General features: G+C 27.6%; 1 long non-coding RNA gene across 1 annotated transcript in view; it reads left to right on the plus strand.

Annotated features, from left to right (window-relative positions):
* The window catches only part of LOC127281760 (uncharacterized), a 75561-nt gene extending 61754 nt beyond the window's left edge, over positions 1 to 13807 (plus strand). Inside the window, exon 4 of the long non-coding RNA XR_007843092.1 lies at positions 13537 to 13807. This is a non-coding gene — a long non-coding RNA (uncharacterized LOC127281760). The remainder of the gene's footprint in view (positions 1 to 13536) is intronic.
* Positions 13808 to 15874: the final 2067 nt, after the last annotated feature.

The raw sequence follows: 15874 nt of genomic DNA on the forward strand, positions 1-15874 counted from the left end.
GCATCGAAGTTATTACCAATGGCTGTAAATTTCTTCGATACTTTTTAATTACAATACCCGCGAGTTAGTTGAGATAACCGGAATACTTGCGGTGCGAAGATTTCTATATATAGGCAACTTGTTCTATTATATATATATATATATATATACACCTATTCCCCGTTATAAACGTTTTGCGCTTAGTAGATAAAAGATATATATAAACGTTATACGTACGTGTGAAACCTTTATAGGATTCTTAATTAGAACGTTTAATAATCCCTCGCGATCAAATTATATAACGTTGATTTTCCTTTAAATTTTTTTTTTTTTGCATTTATTTTTTTGTTGAAAAAAATTTGCAATTAAAATTCACTAATTATAATAATTAAAAGTTTAATATTGTCGTCATTAATGTGTAAATTCATTTTATGATTATATTTTTCTGCTATTAGATTCAGTTTAAGGCTTATGCCCTTAATTAACAATACTCTTAATTAATAACGCCCTTTATTAACTAATTAACGACTAATGGAAAATTTGGAAAAAATAATTAAATTCCGGTTGGGAATTTTTTTTTTTTGAAAAATACGAGATATGCCCTTAAGTAACAAATTAATGACTAATAACTAATTACAATTAATAATTTCCTTAATTAACGACTAATAACAAATTTAGTAAAAATAATAAAATTACAGTTTTTGTAGAATTTTTTTTTTTTGGTAAAAAAAAATAAAAAATTTTCTAGTGTCCATTATTTTTCTGTGATGTTAAAATTCACACATTTCTCTCTATGGTGTCTTTAAAGACTAAAGATGTACATATGCGCACGACTTTGGAAGAGTGTTTATGGTAATTTGCAAAACGGCAAAGAATATCCATTCTCTGCGAGCGCAACTTGTACATACACCTCTTGTTCTCGACCTCCGCCTTCTTCAGTGTGTCTCTTCTGTTATCTCTCCATTTTCACAAGTCGCCCTCTCTCTCGGACCTTTTACAATTTCTCTACAAAGGGTTTGCCTGTATGGTAAATTCGCCAATATTGAATGAACATGCCAATGAATATGAAACGAGACTTGCGCCCGCAGTTTGTTCCTTGCCTTGTTTTCTCATGTTTATAATACAGTTTGTGAACTCGCACAAGTTCACATATCGCGGTGAAAACAATATATTTTATTTTTTGGCGGTTTAAAATTTTTTTTTTTTTTTTTTTTTTTTTTTTTTGAATAAAAATAGTGAAAAATTTTTAATTTAATAAATAATAAATAAATATAAAATAAATAATAATAATAAATTTAATTTACAAAATTTATTTATTTTGAGAATATTTTCTTTTTGCAATCGAAAAATCTCTTTGGTAATTAACTTATTTCGCGGGAACTGAATTAAAATTCCTCTATAGGAAGAACATTTTGTGATTCCCGTACGGATCGTCTTTCCCACTTTATACGAAGTTCGAACTGATTAGCCCTCTTGGTATATATATATATATATATATATATATACTCTCGAGCTGCGATCGTGTAAATGATATCTCTTTTTGAAACTTGACTCTGCAAAAAAGGGGAATTAATGAGATCAACTCGTTAATTGTTCATGACTCTTGGGAATTTGAAGTAATTTTTTTAAACCTTTTTTTAAATTTTTATTTATTCTTTGTTTGAGAATATTTATCTTTTTTTTGCAACTTTTCCTCTAGAATATTAAAATAATTTTCTCTTAATTAAAGAGGATTATCATCTTCAGAACGTAATTGTTTGCACAATAATTATTGCGGACAAAATTTTTTAGTTGAAAAATAATTCAAATATATAAAAATTAAAGCAGATTTTACATAAGGAAAAATCCTCTTAAATGAAGAATAATTTTTTTTCTCCGACAATTTTAAACTATAAAGAAAATGATTTTTCATAAAATCAATAATAATTGATCTTTTTTTTTTATTGTTTGTAGATATCGTCATCATGAACTGACCGTGAAAAATATTTCACGATCTCTTGCGCGATAGTTAAGGTACAATTTTCTCTATCTCGTCGTTTCTTGTTGTGGTTCATGATTATTATTATTGTTGTTGTTGTTGTTGTTGTTGTTATTGTCGTGCGTGGAAACTTGTCCATCGCGTATAATGACTTTATCCTGATCTTGTTCGCATTTCTCTCTTTTCTTTAGCGAGAGTCCCTTTATATATACCTTTGAGAGGAGAGAAAAGAGTATACGTCTGATTGTGAGTAAAGGTAAACGATGGCACCATGGCTGTCTTGTTATTGCAGAAGATTGAAGCCACGTGCACATTCCAAGTTCCTAGTATAGAGCAAGACGCTTTCTCTGTTCAACTCACTTTGGAGGCATAATCATCACGTATAGGTGATCGCCTCTCTTTACTCTGCTGGCTGAGAATCAGAGACGGAATTGCTGTAATTAGGAAATTCTTGCCAATTGCCCAACAACTGCTCAATTATTGTATATATATATATATATATATATATATATATACCTTTAAGTCGTAGAATTCTTTCCTCAATTTTCCCATTGTTATAAGTTTTGTTTATATTCACACATTATTTATTAACGAGATATCATTTACACTTATTAATTAATTTCCAACTTGAAATCTTTTTTAAATTACTATTTGTTTTAATTTTCATTTAGCGCAGAATTTACATAATTTTTATAATTTTCAATTCGGCAGAATTTTTATATTTAATTGAATTAAAATTATTTTTTGTTTACTAATTGCGTTGAATTATTAGAATTTTTGGTCTATTTAGCACAGTTTTTATTTAACCGAATTTTTCTTTAGCGGGATTTCTGTAAAGAAAAATTTTTATTTAGCAGAATTTTTATTTAACCGCATTTTCCTTTAGCACAATTTCCGTATTACATTTTATTTATCAAAATGTCTATTTAGCACAATGTTTATTTAACCGAATTTTTCTTTAGCAGAATTTTTATTTAACCGCATTTTCCTTTAGCACAATTTCCGTATTACATTTTATTTATCAAAATGTCTATTTAGCACAATTTTTATTTAACCGAATTTTTCTTTAGCGGAATTTCTGTAAAGAAAAATGTTCATTTAGCAGAATTTTTATTTAACCGAATTTTCCTTTAGCACAATTTCCGTATAACAACATTTTATTTAGCAAAATGTCTATATAGCACAATTTTTATTTAACCGAATTTTCTTTTATCAGAATTTCTATTTAGCAAAATGTCTATTTAGCACAATTTTTATTTAATCGAATTTTTCTTTAGCAGAATTTCCGTATAGAAAATTTTTATTTAGGAGAATTTCTATTTATCAAAATGTCTATTTAGCACAATTTTTATTTAATCGAATTTTTCTTTAGCAGAATTTCCGTATAGCAAATTTTTATTTAGGAGAATTTCTATTTATCAAAATGTCCATTTAGCACAATTTTTATTTAACCGAATTTTTCTTTAGCAAAATTTATGTAAAACAAAATTTTCATTCAGCAGATTTTCTATTTAGTTGTATTTTTATTTAACCGAATTTTCTTTTATCAGAATTTCTGAATAGCAAAAATTTTATTTAGCAGAAATTCTATTTAGCACAATTTTTATTTAACCGAATTTTCCTTTATCATAATTTCTGTATAGCAAAATTTTCATTTAGCAGAATATTTATTTCACCGAATTTTTAATTATCAGAATTTTTGTTAAGTAAAATCCTTAGTTTTTATTTAACAAAATTTTTCCTTTATCAGAAATTGCATTTTAGAACAATGTCTATTTTACCGAATTTTTACTAGTTTTTATTTAACCAAATTTTCCTTCATCAGAATTTCTATTTAGCAAAATTTTCAATTATCAGATTGTCTGTTTGGCCGAATTTTTATTTAACCGAGTTCGGTTAAAACATTCCTTAGAAAAAAATGGTTTTTTTTATAGTAAATTAGTTTGTTCACTCGAACAATTAAACTCAATTGGACAATTAAGTTTGAGGTAAAACGATGTTTTATGATAGGACATTGACCGTTGTGTTATTTTTTTTGTTTTTTTTTGTGTGACAAGCTTGAGCAACTATCTTTTGACGTCGTCGCAGATGGTTAAGTCTATCCATCGTGTAATGACTTTATCGCGATTGCCATTGCTGGGTCATGGTGACCTTGCCAGCAAAGACCCATAGGGAAGTTACCGTAACATCTTATCGCGATTCTTGAACGTGACTATCCTTTATTCTATGGTTTATTTCACAGAATTCCCCTCAAGATAGGTGAATTAAGTAACCAAGAAGGAAATACGAAAATAAAAAAATTAAAAAAGAAAAGAAAAAAAAAACCCCTGTTAGCAATTCTAACGGGTTATTTATGATTGGCAGTAGATTTCATCGTTATTCATCCCCTTGAAGAAAGAAAAAAATTCTCAATAATAGTTATATTTCTATGTTTACATTCATTTAATTCAACTGTCATTTATTTTAATTACATTACTGTATGGATATATTGAATTTTAATTCAGTGTTGTGGGATAAAATTGATTTTACAGTTAGTTTACTAATTTATTAGTATACTTGATAATTAAAAAAGTTCTTTTAATTATTATTTATTTATTCAATTAAATTCAATGCAATTAAATTATAATTCGATTAAATTTGTGTTTAATATCAGTTTGGCTAAATGGAAATTTGGTTAAAGTGGTAATTCGGTTAAATAATAATTCGAATGAATTCCAATTTGTGTTAAATATTAGATTGGTTAAATGGAAATTTAGTTAAAGTGGAATTTCGGTTAAATGACAATTCGGTGAAATAGAAATTTGTGTTAAATATTAGTTTGGTTTAATGGAAATTTAGTTAAAATGGCAATTCGGTTAAATGCTAAATTTAATGAAGGAAAATTTCACTTAATTAAAAATTCTTTTAAGTATCAGTTTAGTAAAATGACAATTTGATTCGGAAAAATTTAGCCAAATGGAAATTTAAATGTATTTAATTCCAATTAATGAAATTTCCATTCGGTTAGGTAAATTGAAACTTGGCGAAATATGAATTCTGTTAAGTGACTGTTTAGTTAGGGAACAATTTAATTAAATGACAATTCTGTTAATGGTCAATTCGTTTAATAATTGGCAATTCTACTAAACATTTATTTTGCATAATTATAAACATTTTGCATTTTTATATTATAAAATGAAAATTTGCTTTATAATATTAATTTTTCTAAATGGTAATAATTTATGATAATTCGGTTAAATGGCAATTCGAATAAATTGCAGTTCGGTTAAATGGAAATTAGTGTTAAATGTCAATTTGGCTAAATGGAAATTTGTGTTAAATTACAATTCGGATACATTACAAATTGGTTAAATGGAAATTGGTGTTAAATGTCAATTCAGTTAAATATAAATTTGTGTTAAATGAAAATTCGGATAAATAACAAATCGGTCAAATGGAAATTTGTGTTAAATGACAATTCGGTCAAATGGAAATTGGTGTTTAATGTCAATTCGGGAAAAATAACAATTCGGATAAATGGAAATTGGTTTTAAATGTCAATTCGGGAAAAATAAAAATTCGGATAAATGGAAATTGGTTTTAAATGTCAATTCGGAAAAAATAACAATTCGGATAAATGGAAATTGGTGTTAAATGTCAATTTGGGAAAAATAAAAATTCGGATAAATGGAAATTGGTGTTAAATGATAATTCGGGAAAATAAAAATTCGGATAAATGGAAATTGGTGTTAAATGTCAATTTGGGAAAACTAACAATTCGGATAAATGGAAATTGGTGTTAAATGTCAATTTGGTTAAATGGAAATTGAGACATTTATCTGAAAATGAATGACAGGGAAAATTGCGGGAATTTTTTACTCTTTAAATTATGGGGTTTTTTTTTGAAGTGTGTGTGAGATGTTTATTTCTCTCTCTCTCTTTTTTTTCTCGAAATATTCCCTGGCAGGCATATACTCGTTGGACAATAAACGATCGTTAACGCCCCGGAGGATCTCGCGAGGGGTATTATTTTTGCAGAGTCAACAATGATACCGCGTCTGGTAACCGGGTTACCTAGAAGAGTTCTGTCTCTCTCTCTCTCTCTCTTTCTTAGCTGCGTGTCAAGGCAATTAGCGGCAGTGACGGGTTAATTGGTTTGGGGCCTCGTTTTCGTCGCGTGATGAGTCTCTCTTCGCAAGATGAAGAGATTCTTCCCTCTTTCTTCAACTCTTCTCTCTCTCTCTCTCGTACTCTTTGAAACCCTTTCCTTTACTCTCTTGTATACAAGCCTTGCTTCTTCGATTGTACCAAAGAAAATAAATTAAAAAAAAAAAAAAACTCTATCGCTTCTTTATTCACCCTTGCGCGATTCATGCAATTTTACGAGTTGGACTCTTAACGGTTTGAAATTAACCGAAGAAGATATACCAATCGAAAAAAAGAGTATAGAGAAAAAGAGAGAGAGAGAAAGAGGTTTGAGAAAAAGGACCCCCTTTTTTTGCACATCTCTCTGTGAAAAATTAACGATGTACGATTTCTCTTCGTTGATCACTTTAACGCCTACCGGATTAAAGTGCATTGAATAATTGACTATCCTCATCGCGCGCGGTGCTGTATATATACGAAAAAATAACGGATGTTTTAATTATACAAAGTAAACGTTGGATTTTGATTTCAAGTTTCGAATTCCTTTTAAGTATATAGCATCTCTCTCTCTCTTTCTCTCTATCTCGATACTGCGTGTGAGGTTTAATTAATTGATGATTTATGTTCCAGTTTAGCAAGTTTTTGAGAGCAGCAGATTATATACATTTTTTTTTTTTTTTTTTTTTTAGGAAAGAGAGACAATTTTTTTATGTGACTCATTTGTTTAACGTGAGAATTATTTTTCCCACGTGCCTTCAATTTTTGTTTAGTGTGTTTCAAAAAGTTTCTTATCTCTTTTATCAAAATTTTTATTTGGTCGCTCATTAATTATTCGACATAAACGAGTTGACATGATTTGAATGTCGACGCAACTTATCTTGCATCTCTTTTTTGGGAAGGGGAAAAATGTTTTTTTTTACGCGAAGTGTAAAAATAATTTTCACACGGCATTGGAGATTATATTTATTAATTTCTTTTATTACTGATTTACGATAATTGGCCGTTAATATTGAAAATAATTGAAATGATTTTCAATAGAGGGTATTATTTTTTTACATGCACCCATATAGAAAAAAGATATTATTATTTGTTTCAGAGTGAAATAAATATTTTTGTTTCAAATAAATTTTATTACAGTTAAATAAATATTTATTTGTTTCAATTTTTTTTTAAACTTAAAAATATTAATTTTAAAAAAATTCTATTTTAATGAATATTTGTTTTTTTTTTGGAGACGGAAAAAAATAGATGCTAATTTATTCAATGTTTAGTGAAACTTTTATTCTAATCGAAAATCAGCAAAGAAGTTTTGGTATTTTTATTGTGTCTTATTTACATTATCTGATCAATCGTTTTATCGTTAGATTACTTCATTAGTTGCATTCCTGTCGTTTATAATCATTTTAGCCTTATAGCTCAGGAAGCCGTATTTTTTTAATCGTTATTTTCATCTCTCGTATACTCGATCTTATCATATTGTTTTTATCTTCAAGGAGACAATAAATCGTTTCTCAACAAATAAATTTATTATATTGTATTACTTATTTTATTTTTTTATATTATTTATTTTATTATAATTATTATTTATTATATTTTTTATTTTATTAATGATATTATTTTTTTATAATTTTTTTTTTACATTAATATGTATATATTTATATAAAAAAATTATTTTGTAGATATTAAGAAATTTCGCGAGAAATTTTGAAGCAGAAGTGGAATAATTTTTTTTTCCAGGGCATTTAAACCGTGAGACTGATCTTGTTCCCTTGTGTCTTTAAACCACGTCTTCTTTTAGCACTTTTCGTGCTTTTCTCGTCATCCAACCGATAATTCGATCGTAATTAATCTTTTATCTGAAAGAGAGAGAGAGAGAGAGAGAGAGAGAGAGAGAGAGAGAGAGAAGCCGATTGCTTTCGTATTTTTCTGAGAAATACTAAGTTGTCTTAATCGAAGTAGAATGGAAACCGGTATTTACCAGGCATTACTAAAATTATGGTTTCAGTCTTGGTTTCGTCGATTCTTCTTTTCCTCTTCCATATTCTCTCTCTCTCTCTCTCTCTCTCTCTCTCTCTCTCTTTTATTCTTTCATTCTCGTATACATTTTTGTAAGGGTTTTTTTCGTTTTTTTTTTATTTTTCCTGTTGTCTCTCTCTCTCTCTCTCTCTCTCGTTTTGCCCTTTCTGCTTATATTCCTCAACCGTTCCCATAACCCGGATACTTTCACGCCTTGGCGGTGATTTCAATGCTTCCCTTCGCGGAATCTCCGCAAAGGAGAGTTGTACATGTTGCGCGCTTATGCCTTTGGCCTCGCTTCATCGAGCCATGACTAAGTTTACACCATCAGAAGAGAACTTTAATTCATGACGGATGCCGACGTTTAGCAAACTTTAAACATGTCCAAATAAAACCACCTCCTATATAACTAAATTGAGAGGGAAAAAAGAAATAGTGCGGAAGTCTCAAAATTTTTTTTTCAAATTTTTTTCCCTCCCAAATATTGAAAAAAAAAATTAAATAGAATTTTCAAAAAGTCATTCAGTTATATAATTGAATTTCTATTTAAATTAGTTTTAATTTACAAAGTAATTTTTATTAAAGAAAATTTTAATTTTTTAGATATTAAAAGAATTTTAATTTAACAAAACTTGTATTTAACTGAATAGATAATAGAATTTTTATTAAGTTTAATTTTTATTTAGCTTAATTTCCATTTAGTTTAATTTTTATTTAGCTTAATTTCCATTTAGTTAAATTTTTATTTAGTTTAATTTTTATTTAGCTTAATTTCCATTTAGTTTAATTTTTATTTAGCATAATTTTTATTTACTTTGATATTTTTTTTAAAAATTTTATTTAGCCAAAATTCAGTTAAATAAAAATTATATTTAAATTCTGTTAAATATCAATTCTGCAAAATTGTAATTTCATTAATTAAAAAAAAAAATTTCTTTGTAAAAATTGTATAAAAATTTAGAAATAACGAACATTTTTATTGCTTGCAATGTGGCATTGTATTTTTAGATTTATCTCATAGTGTCGTGTAATGTAGTGCTAAAAAAAATAAGCACGAAACATGGAATTTGAGCAGTTCATATAAATACACTAGAAAATGTGTTTTAATATTCAGATCAAAGCAAAGCCGCATGAATTTTATGAATGTTTTAAAAAGTGAGTTTTACGTTGGAATTGAGCTGTTTCACACTCGTAACGGGTTTATTCAAGCTAAATGTTATAGTTTGATATGAGAAAATTAAAAGAAAAAAAAAACGTAAACCTTTTTTTTTTTGCATATAACGTGCTCGAGTTGTAAATTTCTTAATTAACATGTTACAAACACATATATATATTTTTGCAAGGCAATTAAAATGTTTTTTATAATTTTATTTCGCACGATTTTCACCTTTTATTGTTACATTTAAATATTATTGTCCTTTTAATGTTTATAAAATGAAAATTATTAGTAAATTAAAAGAAATTTCGAATTTTAATAATTTTTTGAATTGATTTTTTTTTGGCTAAATGAAATTTTAAATTCGAAAATTCGGCTAAATGACAATTTCGGTCAAATGAAAGTTTAGTGCAACTAAAAATTGAATAATTATTCTATTAACAAATTCAGCTAAATGTAAATTCTTTGAATTGAAAATTTTGCTAAATGAAAAATGAAAATTCAGCCAAATGACAATTTTGGTTAAATTATAATTCGGTCAAATTGAAGTTTGGTGCATTTAAAGATTCGGTAATTATTCCATTAATGAATTCGGCTAAATGTAAATTCTATTGATATCCAAAAATTCTGATAAATAATTATTTGCGGTACATATTGGGAAGTTAAATAAAAATTCTGTAAAGTGGAAGTTGGCTAAATGGTAATTCTGTAAAGTGGAATTTAGTTAAATTTGATGAATTTTTAATTTGGTTAAATAAAAATTCTGCTAAATAATAATATGATAAATAAAAATAACATCAAATAAATTATTACAATTGTAAAAACTTTGGTTAAATAAAAATTCCATAGAAATCTAAATAAAAATGAGGAAAAAAATAGAATAATATGCGAACATTGACTCAGAGGCACTTTAGAATTCTTGTTTGCACTGTATTATACACGTATATAGAGAAAATTAGAATATGAGTGGAATGACGTGACGGGTGCGTGTTGGATAAGAAGTAAAAGCGAGCAACGTGTTTTTCCTGTTCGTGGTGTCGAAGCAGGTGATTCTCTCTAGCTTAATTGAAGGGGCGCCCAGTGGACTGACGGTATAACGTGTAATTATCGTTCGGAACGAGCTCGAGAATGTAGGGGGGGGGGGCTTCGCAAAGAGCGAGAATAGAGACGTTATATTTTCAAACCGCGTATCTCGTGGTCAAGCTCTTCTCTCTACTCTTTTTTCTTTTTTTTTCTTTGTCTCCATGCGGTTTGTTTCTTTCTCTCTCACTCGTTTCCCTTAAAGCGCGCGACGACCAAAACCAACCGGATCCCCTTTATTATAATACTCTTGGCAAGTTCTCAGTTCTCAGTACAATGTTTAAATCATTGCAATCCAATATTCAATGTGCCTCAAAAGAACGATGTATACCCGAGGCGAAGTTTTTAACTCCCACTTTTTTTTTTTTGTAAATAAATGCCTTGCGTGCCACTTTTTTTTTGTCAAACTCTGTTATTTTAATGACACTCATTTAATAGTAGCTTTGACGCTTCAATTTTTTCCCACAAAAAAGAAAATGAGAACAAATTTTTATTTATTGATAAAAGAAGTGGAAGTTAATTTTCAATTCAGATGAATTTTGTTTATTTCTATTTTCAAAATTTGTAAAGATAGAAATTACTGCAGAAAAGTATCATTTTCTGTATAGTGTACAATAAAGTTGTAAAACAATGCAGACAAGTATACTTTTCTATATAGTGTACAGTAAAGTTAGAAATCAGTGCAGAAAAATTGTAAAAACAGTTTGGAAAAGTATACTTTTCTTCACAGTAGGTAGAAAAATTATAAAAAACAGTGTAGAAAAGTATCCTTTTCTTGTATAGTATGTAAAAACAGTTAAGAAAAATATACTTTTCTGCACAGTAAACAGAAAAGTTATAGAAAACAGTGTAGAAAGATATACTTTTCTGCACTGTAAATATAAAAGCAACAAAAACAGTGCAGAAAAGTACACTTTTCTGCATAGTATACAGAGAATCATTAAGACCAAAGACAAAAACTACTATGTTACAAGAAATTTATTTTTTTTTCTTTTCGTTTTCTTTTCTTTTTTTCATCCTTTTTTTGACAACTCTCTCTCTCTCTCTCTGGATGAATTCATCCTCATCTCTCCTTGGAACGGTTATAATGGTCAATTTCTTGCGCTCCAAAGAAGTTGCGTGCGCGCGTCTTTTCTTTGGAATGACCATCATATCTCAATTATAGGATTAATATACGACCCATAAAGCAATATGTGCATCTTCTCTCCTTTTTCGGTCCCCTTACTGCTTCATTATCGTATATGTCGTGTACATATATATATATATATATATATATTTGTATATATATATGCATTCCTGTGAATTAGTGTGTGTAATCCAATTAGGCTACCTTTTCGATTATAACTAGAAAGCCACTTGATGTTTTTTTTCGATTTCTTATATACTTGCACTTTTTTTCTTTATTCTTCTATGCAATTTTTGTCCAGCAAAACATTGAAAGAAATCATCGATGAAAATTTCCTTAATCCTCTTCATTCGAGATTTCGTTCCAATCTTCTTTGGTTTGCATATATGTATAAAATGACAGCCGCATGGGGTTATAAAATTTATTGGCATAGAAAATTAATCGTCATTTGCAGTGGCATTTGTGAGTGACGAGGGTCGTCACACTTTTCGATGAATTAAATTGTAAATCAGTAATATTAACAAGCATGAGTTAGAGTTTCTTAGAAATAAATAAATTAATTTATTATGATATAAAAATATATTTTTTAAATTTGATATTTAGTGGGGAAAAACTGGTAAAACAAAGTGTGGTAAAGTTGTAGTAGAAAATTATTATAATTGTAATTGTAACACCTGTATAAAAAACACGGCATTTTATACAATTTTTAAAGTATTGAATTTTAGGTTATGTTTTTTAATTTTAAAGCTTAAATTGTATGCTGTATGTTTAATTACCTATGCTGTATAGTAAACTGTGCAGGAAAGTATATTTTTCTGCAAAGTATACAGCAAACGTTATGACACAGTGCAGAAAAGTATACTTTTCTGTACAGTAGGCATAAACGTTTTGGAAACAGTGCAGAAAAGTATCTTTTTCTTAATAGCTTACTGAAAAGTTTTAAAAACAGTTTAGAAAAGTATACTTTTCCACACAGTATGCTGAAAAATTTTTAAAACAGTGCAGAAAAGTCTCCTTTTCTGTAAAGCATACAGTAGAATTAGAAATCAGTACAGAAAAATTATAAAAAGAGTACAAAAATGTATACTTTGTTGCACTGCATACAGAAAGGTATAAAAGAGTGCAGATAAGTATTCTTTTCAGTGTAGTATACAATAAAATTATAATTTAGTGCCAAATAGTTATAAAAGTAGTGCAGAAAAGTATACTTTTTCGTATTGTATACAGTAAAGTTAGAAATTAGTGCAAAAAAGTTGTAAAAACAGTTTCAAAAAGTATACTTTTCTTCACAGTAGGTAGAAAAATTATAAAAACAGTGCAGAAAAGTAAGCTTTTCTGTATGGTATAGTTAGAAATCACTATAGAACATTTATAAGAACAGTACAGAAAAGTATACTTTATTGCACTGTTTACTGGAAAATTACAAAACAGTGCAGAAAAGTATGCTTCTTCGTACAGTATTCAGTGGTTATAAAGTAGTGCATAACAGTTTCAAAATCAGTGCAGGAAAAATTACAATTACAGTGCAGAAAAGTATACTTTTTTATACTGTGCAAAAATCATTAACTTTCTGCTGCATTTATTTTAATATAAGGCGGAGTTTTTCTTACAGGTGTTAAACAAATATATATTTTTTTTATATAAATGTACATAATATAATAATGAGTAGAATAATTATGTTTTTCGTCACTCTCGATTAATTAAATAGTGTCATCTGGCAAGTAAAGCAATAATAAATTGTATTCCGTGCAATATAAAATGATAGATATACATATATACAACTTATTCTGAGGAGCAGATTGCATTTTCATTTTGTCGAGAGTGATTCGTTGCATTCGTGATGTAATTAATCATTCTGCGTGATCATTATTCGCTCATCAGACATCACATCACATGTATATATGAATATATATATATATATATATATATATATATATATATATATATATATATATATATATATATATATATATATATATATATATATATATATATATATATATATATATATATATATATATTCTTGATACAGAGTTTCTGAATTATATTGCATATTTTGTTTTCATTACATATCAGATTTGTCATAATAATGGCGTCACAAAAGAGAATACCAGAACATAGAAACGAGGGTGCAACATTTCCAGACATTGTACGTTATGTGATGGATCATTCGCGGATTACAGAAGACAAGGCAAAATTCTTGATTATTGAAGTGCTTAAAGCAGGAATGGCAATGAAAAAAATTAAGAAAACACCTACTGGTATTTATTATTTGACGAATTTAAAACCACCTCAGCTTATTTTTAAAATTCGTGAACCACGATTCAGTGACGACAGTGATGATACACTATCGGATTTGAGTGATTAGTTTTTTCATTTTTGGTATATATATATATATATATATTTAATTGAGATGTATTAAATTCAAATCTTTTTGTCTTATTAAATTTAAACAAATTTGACTATTTTAATAATAATAATAATTAATTAAATAAATAAAAAAAATAATATAAAAATAAATTTCAATTATGTTTAATTTATATTTTACATTAAAATTAATATAGCATTTATTAATAATATACATTCAATAATATGAAAAATTGAGATGAAATTAAAATTTTATGAGAATTTCTCGCTATAAGTGTTATAGAGGTTAAGTACACGCATTTATTGGTAGCTACCACAACCACGTTATAATTGGTTTCTTTTATCTACTCTTGAGTTCAAAAGAGCGATTATGAATTTATATCCTGGCGCGAGTATAAGAAATAATTGCTTTTCCAATTAATAATTGAATGAAATACGCGAGTTCGCGATATATGTTACTTGAATTCTTTTATATATACATATATATATATATATATATAGTTGTACGCTTTTATCAGCAGGGGTCCTGAACTACCGGTGGCTCATTGAAAAAATAAAATAAATAAAAAAAAAATGTATAGGGGGGCCAGTTGCCCACCAGTAGAATAATTGATTTTCTTCCGTTAGTTACCAATCGCCTCGATAACCGTATGGGGTGTAGTGTGTTCTCATGACACCCGATGTATCGATTTCTTTATGACAACTGTCCTTTTTCTTTTCTTTTTTTTTTCTTTTAAAGAAATTAATTCACACGGAAATTTTTCTCTTCCTTTCTCTCTGTTTATCTTTCTCTTAGTTCCAAACACGCACGATCGATATTCTTTTTTTTCAATTGCATTCCATTCAAAGGTTTTAATAAACCTTTTTCTTTTGATTAGATTAGGGATTAAATTTTTTTTTTTTTTTTTTTTTTTTTGATAAAAAACAACAAGGAGGTAAAATTTACCTTTATAATAATTTTAATTCTTTGTTTCAATTCGAGAATGAAATAATAAATTGTTTTTAAATTCCTATTGGTATTTATGAATTTTGACTGTCTGTGATGCTCTCTGCTTTCGATTGGAGTTGATTTTTTTTTTTGGACAATATAAATTATATTTTATAAAAATATTAGTTGATGTTAATTATTTAATTTAATAATTATTAAATTAAAATCCGTAATTATTAATTAAATGCATACTAATTATTAATTTAATTTAAAATAATTCATATAATTTAATACAAAATAATAATTAATATAATATTAATATAATTATAAAAAAAAATAGTATATATAATAACTACATGTTTATATATAAATGCTCTGCACTCGATTGAAATTTCATCGATTCGATTATTTTTTTATTTATTAAATTTGTTTTTTTTTTGTATGCAAAAATTATTTTAGTAAAAAAATCTCACAAGTTAAAAGAAATTTTTTATTATATCAATGATAATAAACTAATTGAACTCCAATCGAGTGCGCTCTGCACTTGATTGGATACTATTTTTATTATTTTTTTTTGTTATTTCTATTATTATATAAAGTATTATTATTATTATTATTATTATTATTATTATTATTATTATTATTTTTATGTATTAAATTAATAATTAATAATTGTTTAAGCAAAAATAATTTTTTGGCGATTGAAAAAAAAAAAAAACTCCAATCGAAGGCTATATATGAAAAGTATAAGACTGCGAGATGCTGCAGTAACACGAATGGACCCATCTTTCTCTTTGTTTTTATCTGTCTGTCTCTTCTTCTCCCCCCTCTCTCCCCTGTTTTTCTTTTTCCTTGAGGTGTGCCGCAGGTGTCGTGCATTGTCCGCCGTCGCGGTCTCTAAATCTCGTGTCTGACATGTTCTCCAACGTAGTTTTGCGTCGGCTTGAGAACTTCCAAGATCCGTTCTAGATTCCAAGCTCAGATATTATTCTTATCTTTACCTATCTATCTCCTGTTCTCTCTCTCTCTCTTTCTCTCTCTCTATCTCTCCTTTCCTCGTATAATCGCCATTTTTAATCACATCGCGCGCTTTCTTAAACTCACTAACAAGTCTTCCTT

The sequence above is a fragment of the Leptopilina boulardi genome, unplaced genomic scaffold (genome assembly GCF_019393585.1).
Source record: "Leptopilina boulardi isolate dan_hultmark-lab unplaced genomic scaffold, ZJU_Lbou_2.1 LbouV2_278, whole genome shotgun sequence".
Classification (NCBI taxonomy): domain Eukaryota; kingdom Metazoa; phylum Arthropoda; class Insecta; order Hymenoptera; family Figitidae; genus Leptopilina; species Leptopilina boulardi.